Here is a 17,863-nt window from a genome sequence, read left to right on the forward strand (position 1 = left end):
ATCACTTTAAATTTCATTTCACAATGTACATATAGTTAGTCATTTTCATTCAATATGTATTCTTGTCAAAAGCATTAATTCGACTTATATAATACTTAACAACTAAGTTGATTTAAAGAATAATTAGATTAGCTTAATTATAATATTCGTTCCGACAATTCAGATTTCTAGCATTTGAACATGTGTTTCGTATTTATGTCTAAGGCTTTTTTCCGGATCCCTAATAATAAAGGGATACATTAAATATTGACTGTCCATCCGTCACATATAAAGACGCAACACTTTAAGGTTAGTCTTCACATCGAGTAAATATTTCAACTTTAATTAAATATTTTCAAAATATATGCAAAATATGCAAATCCAAACAACATCAACAGTGGGGTTGCGCCCACTTATTTGATTCCTATGGCGAAAGCTGTTGAGAGAGCTGTTAATGTTACGTCACTAGCAGCTAACGTAAACCAATGGCCACAAGTGACCCTAAACCTTTTTAGGGATGACTGTCTAGGGTGACAGAACAAATTATCTCAGACAAAATATATCACGAACATAGAAGAATAGCTAAAACAACCAAGTGTAACTAAGACATGCTAAATTAGCACCATAAAAAGCTTTACATTTTGTTACTTAATACTTAAAACTAAACTTTATTTTTTTCAAAACAATATATTTCACGTGTTCACTAAGAGGCCGTACGTGTTCTTTAAAAATTAAACGTAGTAGTTTTATTACATAATACGTCTAGTCAATACCGATGCAAATTAATTTTGATGTTGATTATAAAATGTAATATTTATTTCTGGATCCCTAAAAGAAATGGACTTTTTTTGGAAAATCAAAAACGGGTAACCGCTAAATATATAGCTTTACGAATTATTGTTTAAGTATTTAAAAATCAAATTTTGAAAGACTATTTTTACTGTTACTTATAACTTAAAGCCTATATAATATTTTATAGTAATACTTTAAAAGTGATAATATAGTTTCCTAAAAACTAAGAGTGTCTAAAGCCTAATTAAATTTTTTAGCTAGAATACACATACCTTTCTTTGTTGTATGTTTCATCCTCAAAACTCGACTACTTGATCTACTCAACTCAAGATTACTGAAATGATTATACTCTATACTACATTAACAACACATATAAAACTTCGATACCTAACACCTGCATAGAGTCGATGCTCCAGAACTACGACAATACCTTTCCTACCTTCACCATACTCTACAAACGATACTCCCAATCAACAACGATTTAACTGGACCAACTGCTACACTATAACAGCCAACACACTTCGATATCTTAATACCACATGACATTTTAATAATACTTAGTGTTAGGCTTCTAATATCGTCATATTCGCAAACTAATCATCTCATTAATCTAAATGATTTTTCATATTTTAACCTCTCCTAAAGGAATCCATACCAATCGTAAACTTTTATTTTTCATAAACGTTGACGTCGTATAATTGTGTAATTATAACTAATGGCAGTCAAGCTTAAAACAGGTAGAATTAGTTATGTAACTCATCTTTGGAGGTCTGCAGAAGCCCAACACTTAGAGGCGTAGCGAGGGGGAGATGGACAGGGGGTAGCGGACCGCACCGAGTGAAAATTTGTTTTTTAGGGGGGGGGGTGAAACAAAGGTAAAAAGTACCAACATTTAAATAATGAAATCTAAATAAAAGATTAATTAGAGTTAAATAGACTTTAAAGACCAAAGTTGATAAATCCCGACAAGGATGGGGCTAGGGATGTGGGTAACATCATGACCGAGACCTGCTAACTATAGAGATAACAATGCTACATCCAAATGTTTTTATAACCGGCTACAGATAAACATTGTTAGTATTATCTGACAAGAATGGGGCTAGGGATGGGGGTGACATCATGACCGAGACCTGCTAACTATAGAGATAACAATGCTACATCCAAATGTTTTTATAACCGGCTACAGATACACATAGTTAGAGTTATTTGACAAGGATGGGGCTAGGGATGGCGGTGACATCATGACCGAGACCTGCGAACTATAGAGATAACAATGCTACATCCAAATGTTTTTATAATCGACTACAGATAAATATTGTTAGTATTATCTGAACTTAGTTTAAAGTATCCACCGGCCGGGGTGGGGGGGGGGGGTAGGTTACATCAACATTTGCCTGAGATAAAAGGTTTGATTGAGAATAGTAATAAAGTTTTTTTTTATATTTGAATCTTAATTATTTATCCACTTATCAAGTATAACGCATAACGCGTGAATAAGTACAATCTGTATCAGATGATAAACCCGCTGTTTCTTCATCTGATTCTTAATTATCATTCATCCACTTATCAAGCAAAACGTGTGCTATTTCAGCACAAATCGCTTGAGTGAGTTTTGGCCTGATGGACTTGATCCATAATGAATTTTTAAAATGTAAACAAGAACTCAAATGTTAAGAATGACATGAGGTTGTCGTTAACAAAAACTCAAACACGAATTTTGAGGTTAGTTAATAGCATGCTATTTCACAAATCGCATTAAAACAATTAATACAAAAATTTTAATTTTATTTATACAAGAAAATCGTAAGTTGATGTTTATTGATTTCCTCACTAATTTCGACTTTTTTAATTCTACAGGGGTCGCGGGTAACTAACTTTTTATAGAAGGAGGTCGCCACTAGAAAAAGTGTGGGAACCTATGCCTTAGAGCCTGCTCAGTCATATATATAAGTCGCTTTTGATCCTTATATTAAAGACTTGTAATTAAAGCTGTTAAGCTATTGCTGCTCTTTCACAATAGCAAAAAGCTGATCTAGGCCTATCTCCAGTTTTAAAGTTTAATATGTAAGCGATTTATCTAATATTCTAAGATGAAGGAATTTGAAAAGAACGTAGAATTTAATTGAATTATCACCCGTTTGGTTAAATATTAAAATAGAAAGTAATTCAAGGGAAATAACTATTTTAAAAAAGGCTAACTTAAAATATCATAGGTAATACGGGCAAATTAACAAAATACACGGTTTTCTATTAATTTGCAGTATAGCAATAATTAACTGCTAATACCAGTTACGTAAATGTTAAAACATAAACTTGTTAACTGTTTAAAATTTTATTTTACTTAAAAAATTGAAGACATTAGCTTCATTAAAACATTATTTTATTCAAGTGAGAAATATTTCAAGCCACTTCTTCCTTGTTGTTCTGTGACATAGAATCTATATCTGAATCCTTAATGATGAGACATCCTTTTTAAATATAGTGTGACCGTGTTAACCCAGGGGTTGGAAACCTACACCTTGCGAGTCGCATGCGGGTCCTTTGATGTCTACAAGTGGCTCTTCAGTTCCTTGTACAAATATTAATAGTTATATTATTTCATTTTAGAGTTTAATATGTAAGTAAGCGATTTATCAAATATTTTAAGATGAAGGAATTTTATAAGAATTTAGAATGTAATTGAATTATCACCCGTTTTGTAAACTATTAATAAAAGAGAAAGTTTTTCAAGGGAGACAACTATTAGAAAAAGGCTAAATTAAACTAGCATAGCTAATATGGGCAAATTAACAAAGCACACGATTTTCAATTGATTTACAGTATAGCAATAATTCACTGCTAATATTATATATGTAAATGTTAAAACATAACTTGTTAACTACTCAAAACTATATTTTACTTAAAAAATTGAATACATTAACGTCATTTAAACATTATTTCATTCAAGTGAGAAATATTTCAATTACGCTCTGATTCCTAATCTTTCCTTATAATCTTATAATTATTAACAATGTGTGTTGATTGAAAGTATAAATACATTAGATTCATTTAAAGACTCATTCAGTCAATTGAGACATATTTTATTCCATATTAATCCGCATCTTTTTTTCCAAACGGTATATCTGGATCTCTGTTATTATGGGACAACTTTTCAAAAACAATGTCCGTGTTACAGGACCGTAGTAAATTTTCCAGCCACCCTCTATAACAGGGGTCGGCAACCTTTTGTGATGGAAGAGCCAAAAGTTACAATTCACAAAATTAACCAGTTTTTAAAGAGCCACTAACATTTTAATGATAATCGTTTAGGATTATATATATATATATATATATATATATATATATATATATATATATATATATATATATATTGGTTTGGTTTCTTTGTGATATGAAGTTGAATGTTTCAATTTGGGATGGGCGATTAATAGGCGATAGGGAGTAACTATATATTTGAATAGAATAGTGAATGTGTATTGTTTATATATATTTGTATATTGTTTATTACCGAGTGTTGCAGAAAAATATTTGTATGAGTTTTAAAAATAAAATTGATATTTTTTTTGCTTGGAGCCGAAGAGCCGCATCTTGACATCCAAAGAGCCGCATGCGGCTCGCGAGCCGCAGGTTGACGACCCCTGGCCTATACCTTGTGACCAACTTAATGTGTAAAATATGTACAGTAAAATATATACAATGGCAAGTACAATATAGCCAGTACCATACGGCCGTTATACAGTTGTCAATACAATATAGCCAGTACCATACGACCGTTATACAGTTGTCAATACAATATGGCCAGTACAATACGGCCGATATCAAATAGCCTATACAATAAGGCCCGTACTATGTAGCCGTTATACAGTTGTTAATACATTATGGAGAGATCAATAGGGCGGTTATACATCGAATAACACCAGTGCATCTTCAAGACTTTTCTCAGGGGGGGGGGGGCGCTCTTGAAATTTTCGGGGGGGGGGGGATTGAAAGTTTCCGGGGAAGAGGGGCGGACACCGGTAAAAGTACATATTTTCTATATACATTTTATTCCGATGTGGCCAGATCAATTGGGTCGTTATACATTAGCTAATAAAATATAGCCAGAACACATCAGACAATGTAATGTGGCCAAATCGACGTGGCCGTTAGTTAAGGGCCAAGCTAATTGAAAATGGCCCACAACGATGCGGCCAATAAAATTTAGCTTGTATAAAACAGCCAGTAGGCGTACACAGTATAATTCTAAAATTTCTATTTAATCAATTTTAATTAAATTGCTGATTACTCGCCCCACGGCGTTAACCACACCGCCATGTGAGAAGAAACCAGACAAGACACGACAACACTTTACTAGAACAATCAACAGGTCCAACAAGATGAAAACTGTTGTTGTGGTCATCACAGTTTTGTTCATTATGGTCTTTCTTCTGTTTGAAAGAGGTAAGTGTTAGTAATTTTACAAGGGGCGTTCAGTATGTGTCGTTGGACAATTCATTGCAGGAAAAGCTTTGTTATTTCAACAGTATGCAATATATAATTAACCGTGGCGTAGCGAGGGGGGGGGGGGAGTGCGGGGTGACACCATTTAGGGAGGTGACACCAAGGCAAAAAAAGCAAAATATATAAAGAAAAATGATAATTCCGATTAATTATGAGATTAATTAGAGTGTTAAATAGTCTTTTAAGAGCCAATTTGACAAATCCCGACAAGGGAGGAGGAGAGGAGGGGGGAGGTGACACCAAGACATGAACCTGCTCATGATAGAGAAAACATGCTACATCAAGCTGTTTTATAACTGAATATATATATATATATATATATATATATATATATATATATATATATATATATATATATATATATATATATATATATATATATATATATAAATCGTTAGTATTATATCTGAGCACAGTTTAAAGCACTCGCCGTGGTGGTGGGGGTAAGGAGGGGGGGGAGGTTACATTAACTCAACGTTGCAAAATATGCCTGAGGTAAACGGTTTGGTTGAGAATCGTTAATCCATGTATGTGGGGGGGGGGGAGAGGTAAATAAAATACATTAAAAATATGTCAACACATATACACATGCGTATATAAATACATAATTACTTTATATATACATATATATATATATATATATATATATATATATATATATATATATATATATATATATATATATATATATATATATATATATATATATATATATATATATATATATATATATATATATATAACATTTTAAAAGTAATCTAAATAAAACAACAAAAACAAATGATAAAAAACTAACAGTTTCAGATTTAAAAAAAAATACATCTATTAAAAATATGAATGAGAGTGGTGTTATATTTCTAAACCACTGCCCCCCCCCCCCCCCCCCCCCCCATCCGCAGTCTCATAAAGTTAAATGACGTAATTTATAGATTAGCCACTGGAACACCAATGACTTGCTTAATATAATTATGGACTGTAGGAGAATATAAGGTAATGATAGAAAAAGTATGATTTGTATTATGTTTATTTTTCTTCACAACAGGAGACTCAATTGTTTCATGGTGTAAATACGGATGGGAAGACTGTCGGTAAGTAAATAATTTTTTTTTTCTGTAGACTACGTGACTGCATTCATTGTAAAATTTGTCATTGAAGCTTTCAAGTGCCACCATATTTTTTTTAAACGTATTTACTAATCTCAATTTCGAGATAAACCATATTTTACAACACTTTTCAGACCTCAGGACTGCGACCCGGTGTTTCGCCCATGGAGTTGTGGTATAGTCTCTAAGTGATGATTTAATCTGACACATCAACTCTGCCCTATCCTACCATTCAATGATGTCAATTCTGGAGGATGGAATATTTTTGGAATGATGCTTTAACGTAAATAACACTTATTCTAGGTTTATATGGTTAACTTGGTAATAAAGCATTTTTTTCAAAATTCAAAATCAATTACATTGTTATTTTTTATTTATTTTTTATTTCGATAAATTAAAAATGATGCGTTGAAACTTACTTTTTAACATAATAGCAGTATGTTCTTACTTGATAAATAGGTAACTATGTTCGATTAGGTAAAACCCGATCGATAAGTTCAGTTACTCTAACATCGATCGATGGAAGGTGGACTGTTCAATATCGCCAGTATAGTGTTGCTATAAGGCCTTAATATAGAGGTCGTTTTGGTGAGAACAACGTAGCAATATGGCCATTTTAATTTGGTCATATGGTCAGTTCATTATGATCATTTGGCACGTATAAAGTGAGTGAAAGGTCACGTAAGCTTTAACCCTAACCCTAACACTAATCACCACGTGTGTAATGTGGTCATGTGACAAGTATAGCATTCTCGTGTCACTCGTAAAAAAATTGTAGTGTGGTCAGTTTCACGTTGTCGTATGGCCAGTATAACGTGGTCATGTGGCCAGTATAACGTGGTCGTATGGCCAGTATACCGTGGTCGTGTGGCCAGTATACCGTGGTCGTGTGGCCAGTATACCGTGGTCGTGTGGCCAGTATACCGTGGTCGTGTGGTCAGTATAACGTGGTCGTGTGGCCACTATATCGTGGTCGTGTGGCCAGTATACCGTGGTCGTGTGGCCAGTATACCGTGGTCGTGTGGTCAGTATACCGTGGTCGTGTGGCCAGTATAACGTGGTCGTGTGGTCAGTATACCGTGGTCGTGTGGCCACTATATCGTGGTCGTGTGGCCAGTATACCGTGGTCGTGTGGCCAGTATAACGTGGTCGTGTGGCCAGTATAACGTGGTCGTGTGGCCAGTATAACGTGGTCGTGTGGCTAGTATACCGTGGTCGTGTGGTCAGTATACCGTGGTCGTGTGGCCAGTATACCGTGGTCGTGTGGCCAGTATAACGTGGTCGTGTGGCCAGTATACCGTGGTTGTGTGGCCAGTATACCGTGGTCGTGTGGTCAGTATACCGTGGTCGTGTGGCCAGTATAACGTGGTCGTGTGGTCAGAAAATCTTGTCACGTGACCAATATAAAGAGGTCGTGTGGTAGTTTAATGTGGTATTTTGGTCATCTTCATGTGGTCGACATGTTAGTATAACGTTTTTGTGTGGCAAGTATAACTTGGTTGGTATATTACAGTCACATGTGACGACGTGGCCTAGCGGTAGAGCGATAGACTTCTTACCTGAAAGTCTCGCGTTCGAATCCGGGTTCAAGTCAGTCGAACGTCCCTGAGTCCAACCAGGTATAATGGGTACCTAACTCACGTAAAGAATAAAGGCGGCGAGATAACAGCAACAGGTAAACTCTATTTCACTTGCCCCATGGGCCGTCAGGTTCGAAAAGGGAACTTTACATTTACTTACTTTTATTAAGGTCACGGTACCAGTATAAAGTTAACTCGAATCATGGCTAATATGATTTGTGACTTGTATAATGCTGCTAGACTGCTAACCCGAAAGTCTCGAGTTCAAATCTGGTTTCAAATCAGTATAAATTTACTGAGTCCACCCAGCTCTGATGACTACCTAACTCGTGTTAGAGAAAACAAGGCGGCTGGGAATATTTCTAACCATATTATCCCCTTATTGAAACATGAACTTTTCTTCATCTGCCGAATGTGTTGTGGGCACAAGAGGGAATAGACGATGTTGATATTGTTATTGTAAAGTCAAATTATGTGGCCATATATAATGAACCATGCGCTCTACTTTCATTTTGGCCGATACAAATTTATGTTCTCAAGTGGCGGCGTGGTCGAACGGTAGAGCGCTCGGCTACAAGCCAGCAAGCCTCGAGTTTGAATTTCAGTCTGGATTTGGAACTGCAAAATGTCCCTGAGTCCTCCCAGCTATGATGGGTAACCGACTCACTTTGGGGAAAGTAATGGAGGCTGGGCATAGTGCAGACAACTATTCATATACCGAGGTCAAAAAACAACTCTACCTCATCTGCACTATGAATCGTTAGGGAAGCTCTACATTTTTAACACTAGGTTTTCACGTTGGTTGTATAATAAAGTGTTGTGTTGCCAAAGATCTGTATGATAAAGTATTCAACATAATGTAGCAAATATAGCCTGGCCATTAGAATTGTGTTATGTGGCGAGTACAAAATAATGTATACACGGTGCTATTACAGCGGTCACTACACAATGTAGTGTTACAATCTAGCTGAGGCTAGTACAAAATAATCGACATCATTCTAGGTACAAAATAGTAAATAGTTTGGACGGTAGGTACAAAACAGCAAATACTTTGAACGGTTTGTACAAAATAGCAAATACTTAAGACGGTAGGTACAAAATAGTAAATACTTTGGACGGTAGGTACAAAATAGCAAATACTTTTGACGGTAGGTACAAAATACTTATTACTTTGGATAGTAGGTACAAAATAGCAAATACTTTGGACGGTAGGTACAAAATAGCAAATACTTTTGACGGTGGGTACAAAATACTTAGTACTTTGGATAGTAGGTATAAAATAGTAAATACTTTGGATAGTAGGTACAAAATAGTAAATACTTTGGACAGTTGGTACAAAAAAGCAAGTACTTTGGATGGTAGGTAAAAAATAGGAAGTACTTTTGTCCACAACAATGTGCACACTATAACGTTGTCACTGTCAAACTTTGGGCTTTATAGAGTGGTCAGTAAAATGGGGATAGTAAAATCTGCAACAGTAGTTAAAACAACTTCCCAGTGCATACAAAATGTAGCTAGTAGAGTTGTCAATAGAACATAAAAAATGTAGCCAAGAGAGTTGCTAATAGAATGTAAACAAAATGTAGCTAGGATAGTTGCCAATAGAATGTAAACAAACTGTAGCTAGCAGAGTTGCCAATAGAATGTAAACAAAATGTAGCTAGTAGAGTTGTCAATAGAATGTAAACAAAATGTAGCTGGTAGAGTTGCCAATAGAATGTAAACAAAATGTAGCTAGTAGAGTTGTCAATAGAATGTAAACAAAATGTAGCTGGTAGAGTTGCCAATAGAATGTAAACAAAATGTAGCTAGTAGAGTTGCCAATAGAATGTAAACAAAATGTGGATGGGAGAGTTGTCAATAGAATGTAAATAAAATGTAGCTGGAATAGTTGCCAATAGAATGTAAACAAAATGTAGCTAGGAGAGTTGTCAATAGAATGTAAATAAAATGTAGCTGGAATAGTTGCCAATAGAATGTAAACAAAATGTAGCTAGGAGAGTTGCCAATAGAATGCAGTTATTAAATTCTAACAAGTAAAATGTACCCATGTGGCTAGTACAGTGTTGGCCAAATAAAGTGGCCGTTAACATGTGGCCAGTGCAGTGTTGGCCAAATAAAGTGGCCGTTAACATGTGGCCAGTACAGTGTTGGCCAAATAAAGTGGCCGTTAACATGTTGCCCTGTATCCATAACATTGTGGCCAGTTCAATATAGCCAGGGCAAAGTCTAATCGCTTAGTAATTACCACATTTTTAATTAACTTAAATATTGATTAACACTGGGGTCTTTCATTGCTTATTCAAATACACAAATATAGTCTCGCAAGCCTTCACAGAACCCCTGCACACTGTTGAAGTCCTAGAAGATGAAAACTGCTGTTGTAGTTATCGTGTTGTTCATCATTGCAGTATGTCTAATTGAACCTGAACAAGGTGGGTGGTTGTAAATTCACAATCGGCAACAAGCATTTGTGGTTAGGAAATGTATTGTTATGAAAACTTTCGTCATTATGTTATCATGCTTAATGCATCAATAAAAAATAAGTTGATACATTTTAATAATAAAGTTTGCTTTTATAATTTCTAAGAGTGTGACGATACACTTTCTCAGACACCTTACCCACCACATTCCTAAAAAAGAAATATAACTTTATTCATTGATAAATGCTACAATATAATAATAATAATAATAATAGACAATTTGAAAATTAATAAAACACTTATAAAAAACGTATCACAAATGTCGCTTTGGATTATCTTTAATTTTCTCGACAACAGGTATACTTTGGCCAAGGTGCGATGGCTGGTGGAACAATTGTCGGTAAGTTAATCATTTTTTTATTGCATAACACGTATGGGGTCATCCATTTATGTCGTCCACAAAAATGTGGATATTTTAGACCGCCTCCCGATCCACATCCCCACCCACCCCCCCCCCCCCCCCCTACTTGTCCTATTTCGATGACCCACCCTCTAATGCGGATATCCGCACAAATTTAGTAGACCTCTCAAAATATGCTGCAAAATTACTAATACATAATAAATAATGTTAGATAGGGTTTCATCCAACATAATTATAAAATACTAATATATTTCATGTGTACCTTGCTACATTATTAATTGCTAATGTAATATAGGATTTGAGATTTTCGTTAGCATCCTATTATAAGCCTAAATAATAATATTAAAAGTTGAGCCTATGAAGTTTTTGGGGAAAAAAGTAACCATGTCAGTATAAATTAGGCCTTAGTGATACGCGCTTGCTTCATTTAAAAGTTTCTGTCAAAGCCAAACAACAACTGAAAACTATTAAACATTTGATTTTGTATTTAAGTGTACGATTTCCTGCCTTAAAATATTAACAGTCATAAAGTAGTAGCCTTCTCAGGCAGTGGCGTAGCGAGGTCGGGTGTCACCCGGTGCGGCACTTAATGGTGTCACCCCCAAGAGGCGTAGCGACCCTTCCCGGCGCCCGGGGACAAACTTTCAATTTTCGATTCGCACCCAACCCCTCAAACTTTAGATTTGCATCCCCCCACCCCTCCACCCTTGTCGGGATTTGTCAAATTTGCTCTTAAATGACTTTTTAACACTCGAATTAATCACTTAATTAAGTGGAATTGTCATTTTTCTCAATATATTTTGCTATTAGTTGTCTTGGTGTCACCCCCTAAATGGTGTCACCCGGTGCGGTCCGTACCCTCCGCCCCCCCCCCCCCCCCCGCCCCCCCCCCCCTCGCTACACAACTGTTCTCAGGTGATTGAACTTTATCTTTGTTTACTTATTTTTTCTCGTTTTAGACAACATAATTAATCACAAACAAGGTTGAAACACAAACGCTACTGTATTTAAACGTGATAACTATCATCTAATTTTTGCCAAAAAGTGATTGTTATATAATTTTCAGACTTCCTTTACGCCCGTAGCAGTCCAGCTCTTGGTAATGTATTGTTTATGCAAATAAAACCGCCTTGTGATTTACTTTCCCCAGACCTTTGCGAAGATTGCCGTCGGCCGCTCATTCCTTGCCCATGCCTTGATGATTCTCAAGTGATGCACATCAAGTCTGTTCGATAATTATATTAAAGACTTTCAAGCCTGGCTATTCTAATTCAGCTTTAATCCACTAAACACAAATTGATGTAGGTCTATATGATGTACTCTGCAATTAAAAAAAACGAATCAATTTCCAGAGTTTGTTGTAATTTGAGCTAACTAAAAAAAAATGTTTGAATTACCTGACAGCTGGGGCACGATAGTTGCGGACAGCAACCCATCTAGGAGAGAAAACTTAAGCAGCAAACATGAGTGAGGTCCCTTAGGTAATAGGAAAACATTTCGGTAACTACTCCTGCGATACAGCAGATGTCAAGTTGATTAGGTAACACTTCTTCTTTGGGTTAATCAGAGAGAGAGAGGGGGCCTGATACACGGGCAACATTTGGCTCTTCTCAACTTACTGTCCAGGCCTTGCGACTTGATTTTATTGGCGCAATCATCCAATCCTCTATTAACTATGTTTGTAGTGAAAAGTACAATGTGTTATTGTTTGGCAGAGGGAAGGATAGGTCTAGCGGTAGAGAGTTACACTAACCCGTAAGTCTCGAATTCGATTCATGGTTTAAGTCAGTAGACCATCCCTAAGTCAACCCAGCTCTGGTGGGTACCTAAGTCACGTTAGGAAAACCAAGGCGATTCAGCATAACGCTGACCACACTATCCCTTGATATGCCGATGTCACAGAAACAAGTGAACTCTACTTCACTTGCCACATAGACCGTCAGGTTTGGAAGGGGAAAATTATTTTATTGTATGGCTGGTACATTTTAGACAGCAAAATGTGATCAACACAAAGTTGTCTTTATAAAGTTGACAGTCTAGACTAGAGTGACAATTGTAATTTATTATTGTTTGGCTGGTACAATGTGGACTGTACAATGTGATCAACACAACGTTTTCTGTATACATTGGACAGTCTGGAGTGAACATCGAAGGTGTAATGTTGTCTATACAATGTGGCCTTTACTTAATATCTAAGGATGTATGTAAATTATAATGAAGTTAATAGTGACTCTATGATGTCTAGTACAAACTACTCGCATGTTATATTGGGAGTTGGCGTGGCCGGGCTCTTAAACCTCACGGTTGCTAAACCAAATGTCGGAGTTCGAATCTCCGGGCTGACGTGGCTGGATAGTTGAGGACATTAACCCATGTAGGGGAGAAAACTCCAAAATCAAACAGCTGCTGCCTTGTTGTTTGTTGTGGAAGGACAAAGTACAATAGTACAATCCTAATAGAAAAGCAGGCTAATATCACATGACAAGTTGACAGGCAATATTTAATTATGTTGGTGGAAATTCCATCGAACATTATAATTAAGAATATAGAAGAAGTATGTTCTATCTATTGCAAAAATTAGGAAAGTAAAGAGCACAAAAACATCCCACATAGTTTGCAATTTCAGAGAGTCTGTGTGTTCTCTTTGTTATCCTTGGGTGATTCTCTCAACTGTCATATTAAGTTTTAACCTTATGAATTTTATTGTGTGAACGTTAAAAAAGAAATCACATTTTAGTTTTTTAAGATCATCTTATATAATAACTACATCATCTTTCTTCTTCGTTCACAATTTCTCGATTGGGAAGGAATCCCCCAATACAATTAAGTATGCCTTGTCAACTTTTGATGCATAGCATATTTGCCGCTGACTTAAGATTTCACTGCTTTTCTTTTTAGATTTGCTTCCATAGTCTTTGTCCAACCAGGAACTAAAAAAAAAAAAAAAAAAAAAAAAATCATCTTAGGCTTTGAAAAATAATTTGGTTTCTAAATCTATTTTTTTTAAAATAATGTTTCAATTCTTTGAAAAGTTTTACGATAAACTTGAAATACCATGAATTTTTTTTTTTTAAGTCGTTGTCAAATGCCCCCCCCCCCCCTTTTTTACTCGCTTGTAACAAAAAATACCGCTTTTTTTCGTAAGCAGGTGGTATACAGTTACATCTGATACATTTATCCAGCAGTTGAACCGTGTATTTTTAACACAAAAATTGCCGATTGAATTCATACATTTTATTTGTAATTTTTTATGTATTTAAATTTATAAGTGAAAGTATTTTGATTTTAAATTCAACATGTGGACGTTCACATAGTCCCGCCCCCCCCCCCCCCCCAACTTTCCCTCTCCTCCAGTCGACACGCGTCCACAAAAGTCGATTTTTCTCTGACCAACCCCCCCCCCCCCCCACACCTAACCCGTGTGAATGGCATAAATAGTCATAACTACTTCTTAAACTGTTATCATGGTATATTATTGATTTAAGTTCTGCTCGATTAATCGATATATTTCAGACGTTCAGTGATGTCTTCAGTGCCTCGGCTTTATTCCATTAAAGTAAATAACAAGATGTACGTACATCTGATTGGTATGGTAATAAATGATTTCCAGTTTTGCTTTAATAGTAAAGTACGCCAAGTTATTCACAATGTAAATATTGTTTAATTAAGTAAACTTTTTCTTAACAAAAAAAAAACAGCTTATATTATAGACTGCAGCCTATTCGTATTAATACATTGGGAGACGTTAAAACATATCTTAAATTAACCAGATGTTGTGTCAATTAATCTAATTATTTTACGTCAAAGGAGACTTTAGACCCGTATGTTACTGGCACTATCTGATGCTGTATGTCAACAAAAATTAAATATTAAAATATACACCGGCTCATAATGTATTTGATTTGTATCCTGATAATGACGATACAACTTTATAAAACGAATCTTTAGCATTATAATTAAAGGTGAACAATGATGAGTGTCGAGGGTTGCTAAACTATTGTACATGCATCCCTTAATGATTGCTCAGTCATGTACACGAATCACGATCGATCATTACATTAAAGACTTTCAATCAGAACTGTGAAGCTACTGTTATTCTTTTACTATAGTAAAAACCTGTTTTAGGCCTATCTCAAATTTGTATATTTTAATATGTAAGTAAGCGATACATCTAATAGTCTGAGATGAAATAATTTTATAAGAACGTGGAGTTTGGCAATGAATTATCACCAATTTGTTAATCTATAAAAGTAAAATGTATTTCATGGGAGATAACTATTATACGAAAATTTAAAAATAAAAATCTCTTGTCAAACTAAGAGAAGATAAACAACATATAAAGGTAAACATTTTATTACAAAATGAAATACATTAAAAATAAAATTTAGGTATGTTATTTTAAAACTTAAAAAAATTAACTTATTGAATACTTAAAAATGTATGTTAATTGAAATTATAAACACATTATACTTATTTAATAATTGATTGGTACAATAAAGAAATATATCGCTCTAATGCGCGTTGTTTATTTCTGGCTCCCTATAATTACTGGCCACGGGTGGTCCTCACGCACAACTATGTCGGAAAAATACATCAAACGGCTATTCCTGCCTAAGTTTGGCTTGGCAGGACATGCGCCCAAAACTCTAGAGATTTTCATAGAAGAGGGTTTTTCTTTAGCTACCCTCACAGCTGACGAACTAAAAAGAGAGCTATGTATGTTATGTAGCCTATCACCAGCTGAATTTGAAAGTCTGTATAACTACGGGACACTGCGTAAATGGTATGTTACCATTAGATTAAAGCAATTATATGAAAAAATGCACTTAAAAGAATTTCACAGAGATTTGCCACCTAGGGTAACATCCAGATACAGAGTGCAGAGAATATCAATAACCCACGCCGATAAATCTGGGCAAAGGGGCATGCTGAAATGGCTGCCTTCCAAGACAAGCGACGACGATATAATGGCGATTCTGAAATCTATAAGCAGTCAGGACTCAACACCAATATTTAAGAGAATAGACCAATCAAATGTGGTCCAATTCACCATCTCTCCGGAAAAAGAAGATGTGGAGAGTGTCCCACACTATATTATACTTACAAATGAGGCCATCAAAGAAAGCAGAGTCCTTATAATCCTCAATGGGAGGAGGGTGCAATGTTGCCACTGCAACACAGACAGGCACCTGCCTAAAATGTGTGAGCATTTGAGGACTCGCGCTCTTGACGGCGTCCAGCTAATAGATGGACAGTACAGGGCAATTGAGCCTTGGGATGCAAATGATAAAGAAGAAGTTAGGGAGCATCTAAGTAACAATAGAAATTTCTTAAAGCATTGGGGCAGTTATGATGTTGACGGAGAAAGACAAAATGAAATGCTTAGAGAAGCAAGGCATAGAGATGTAGAAGATGCCTTTGGAGTAGATGGCCAAACTGAAGCACATCATACTACTGCAGCACCGCAGCAAGTTAACGAAAGCGTAGCCGAAACCACCATAGAGGCTGAAGCCATGGAGAAAATAGCGACCAGAAATTCCATAGTAACAGGGTCTCAAAAAGATGGGGATCAAGAAAATTTGGAGGCAGTCGACGAAACAATAAATGATATTCTTCAAGATAACACTAGTTCAGAAAACATAACGAAACCGCTAAAGGAAATTAAAAGCTCACAAAGTATATCAGCAACAAAGGTATCAGGTCAACTGTCATATAGTCAAGCAATCAGTTCAAGTAAAAATCAATTACCTACAGTAAAGCCACCCCAAAGGGTCGTGACCAGGGCCCAATGGGATAGCAAACCAGCGGCTGGAAAGTTTGGCGTTAAAAGACCACCACCATCCAGCCCTCCAGAAACAGATGTTCGAAAGAAAACCCCAAATAATTCATGCTAACTCTGGCAACATTGAACATTGGGGGGCTAGGGACAAAACACATTATATAAACAACATAATAAATAAACACAATATTGACATATTACTTTTACAGGAAACTAACATTAGAACGACAGAAGAAGCAATTAAACTAGATGCATACATCGGCATCAAAAACTCACTGCACAGTACTGGTTTCAACTGCAGAGGAACCAGTATACTTATATGCCCCAACACATAGACAAGAACAAAAACATTTCTACCACACGCTTAATGAACTTATAAATACCGAATACAAAAACAAGACGATACTTTTAGCAGGTGATTGTAATATGGTCATAGATGATACAGACCTAATAGGACAAGATGACAGGAAAACGAAAAGACTAAAACACGATAAAGAACAAATTAATACATTAAACAATATAATAAAAACGACAAGCTTAAAAGACACCTATAAGAATGCACTAAATTTCACTGAAACAACGCACTACAGCAGAACACATCATAGCGCAGCTAGGCTAGACAGAATATATGCTCATGAAAGTATAACGGTAAACAAAGTAAAACACCTCGCTCAGACACTTACATTTACAGACCACAAAATAGTTATTGCTCAACTACAAATTAACTCCTCTCACAGAACAAAGAATACATATTGGAAACTCAACAACACTCTTCTAGAAAATAGCGAATACATCACATAAATAAGGAAGCGAGCATCAGAATTCACACAGAGAGCATCAAACGCACATGCACTAGAGCTCTGGGAAGATTTTAAATATATGGTACGGAAATACTCTATCAAAATAGCAAGGCAAATAAACATAGATAGGAAAATTATGGAAGAACTACTAGAAAGACAACTAGATACGTTAATCAGTCATAATGCATCGCAGGACAAAATTGAAAAAGTAGAATCAGAATTAAACAAAATACAAACACATAGACACAAGGGAGCGCTAATACGTAGTAGAATAGACATGATAGGCAACGACGACCCCTCCCATTACAACACAATTTTGGAAAAAATACACTGCAACAGTAAACAGATATGTAGCATAACAGATGATGACGGGACTATAACAAATGACCTGGAAAGTATAAAACGTCAGTTTACTTTATACTATCAAAACCTCTTCAATAAGGAAGATACAGACTATGAAATACAAGAAAAATATCTTAATTACAC

The 17,863-nt window shown here is 35.7% G+C and overlaps 2 long non-coding RNA genes across 2 annotated transcripts; both read left to right on the forward strand.

The window, feature by feature from the left end:
- The first annotated feature begins 5,072 nt into the window (after window positions 1-5,072).
- Window positions 5,073-6,729, forward strand: LOC131930064 (uncharacterized). Its single transcript, XR_009384080.1, has 3 exons — window positions 5,073-5,211; window positions 6,314-6,359; window positions 6,509-6,729. It is a non-coding gene; the product is annotated as an uncharacterized LOC131930064 (long non-coding RNA).
- A 3,534-nt stretch (window positions 6,730-10,263) lies between these two features.
- On the forward strand, window positions 10,264-12,130 carry LOC131929839 (uncharacterized). Its single transcript, XR_009384008.1, has 3 exons — window positions 10,264-10,389; window positions 10,735-10,777; window positions 11,949-12,130. It is a non-coding gene; the product is annotated as an uncharacterized LOC131929839 (long non-coding RNA).
- The last annotated feature ends 5,733 nt before the right edge of the window (window positions 12,131-17,863 follow it).

The sequence above is a fragment of the Physella acuta genome, unplaced genomic scaffold, assembly GCF_028476545.2.
Source record: "Physella acuta isolate Inbredline_101_S28 unplaced genomic scaffold, ASM2847654v3 ptg000096l, whole genome shotgun sequence".
NCBI lineage: Eukaryota > Metazoa > Mollusca > Gastropoda > Physidae > Physella > Physella acuta.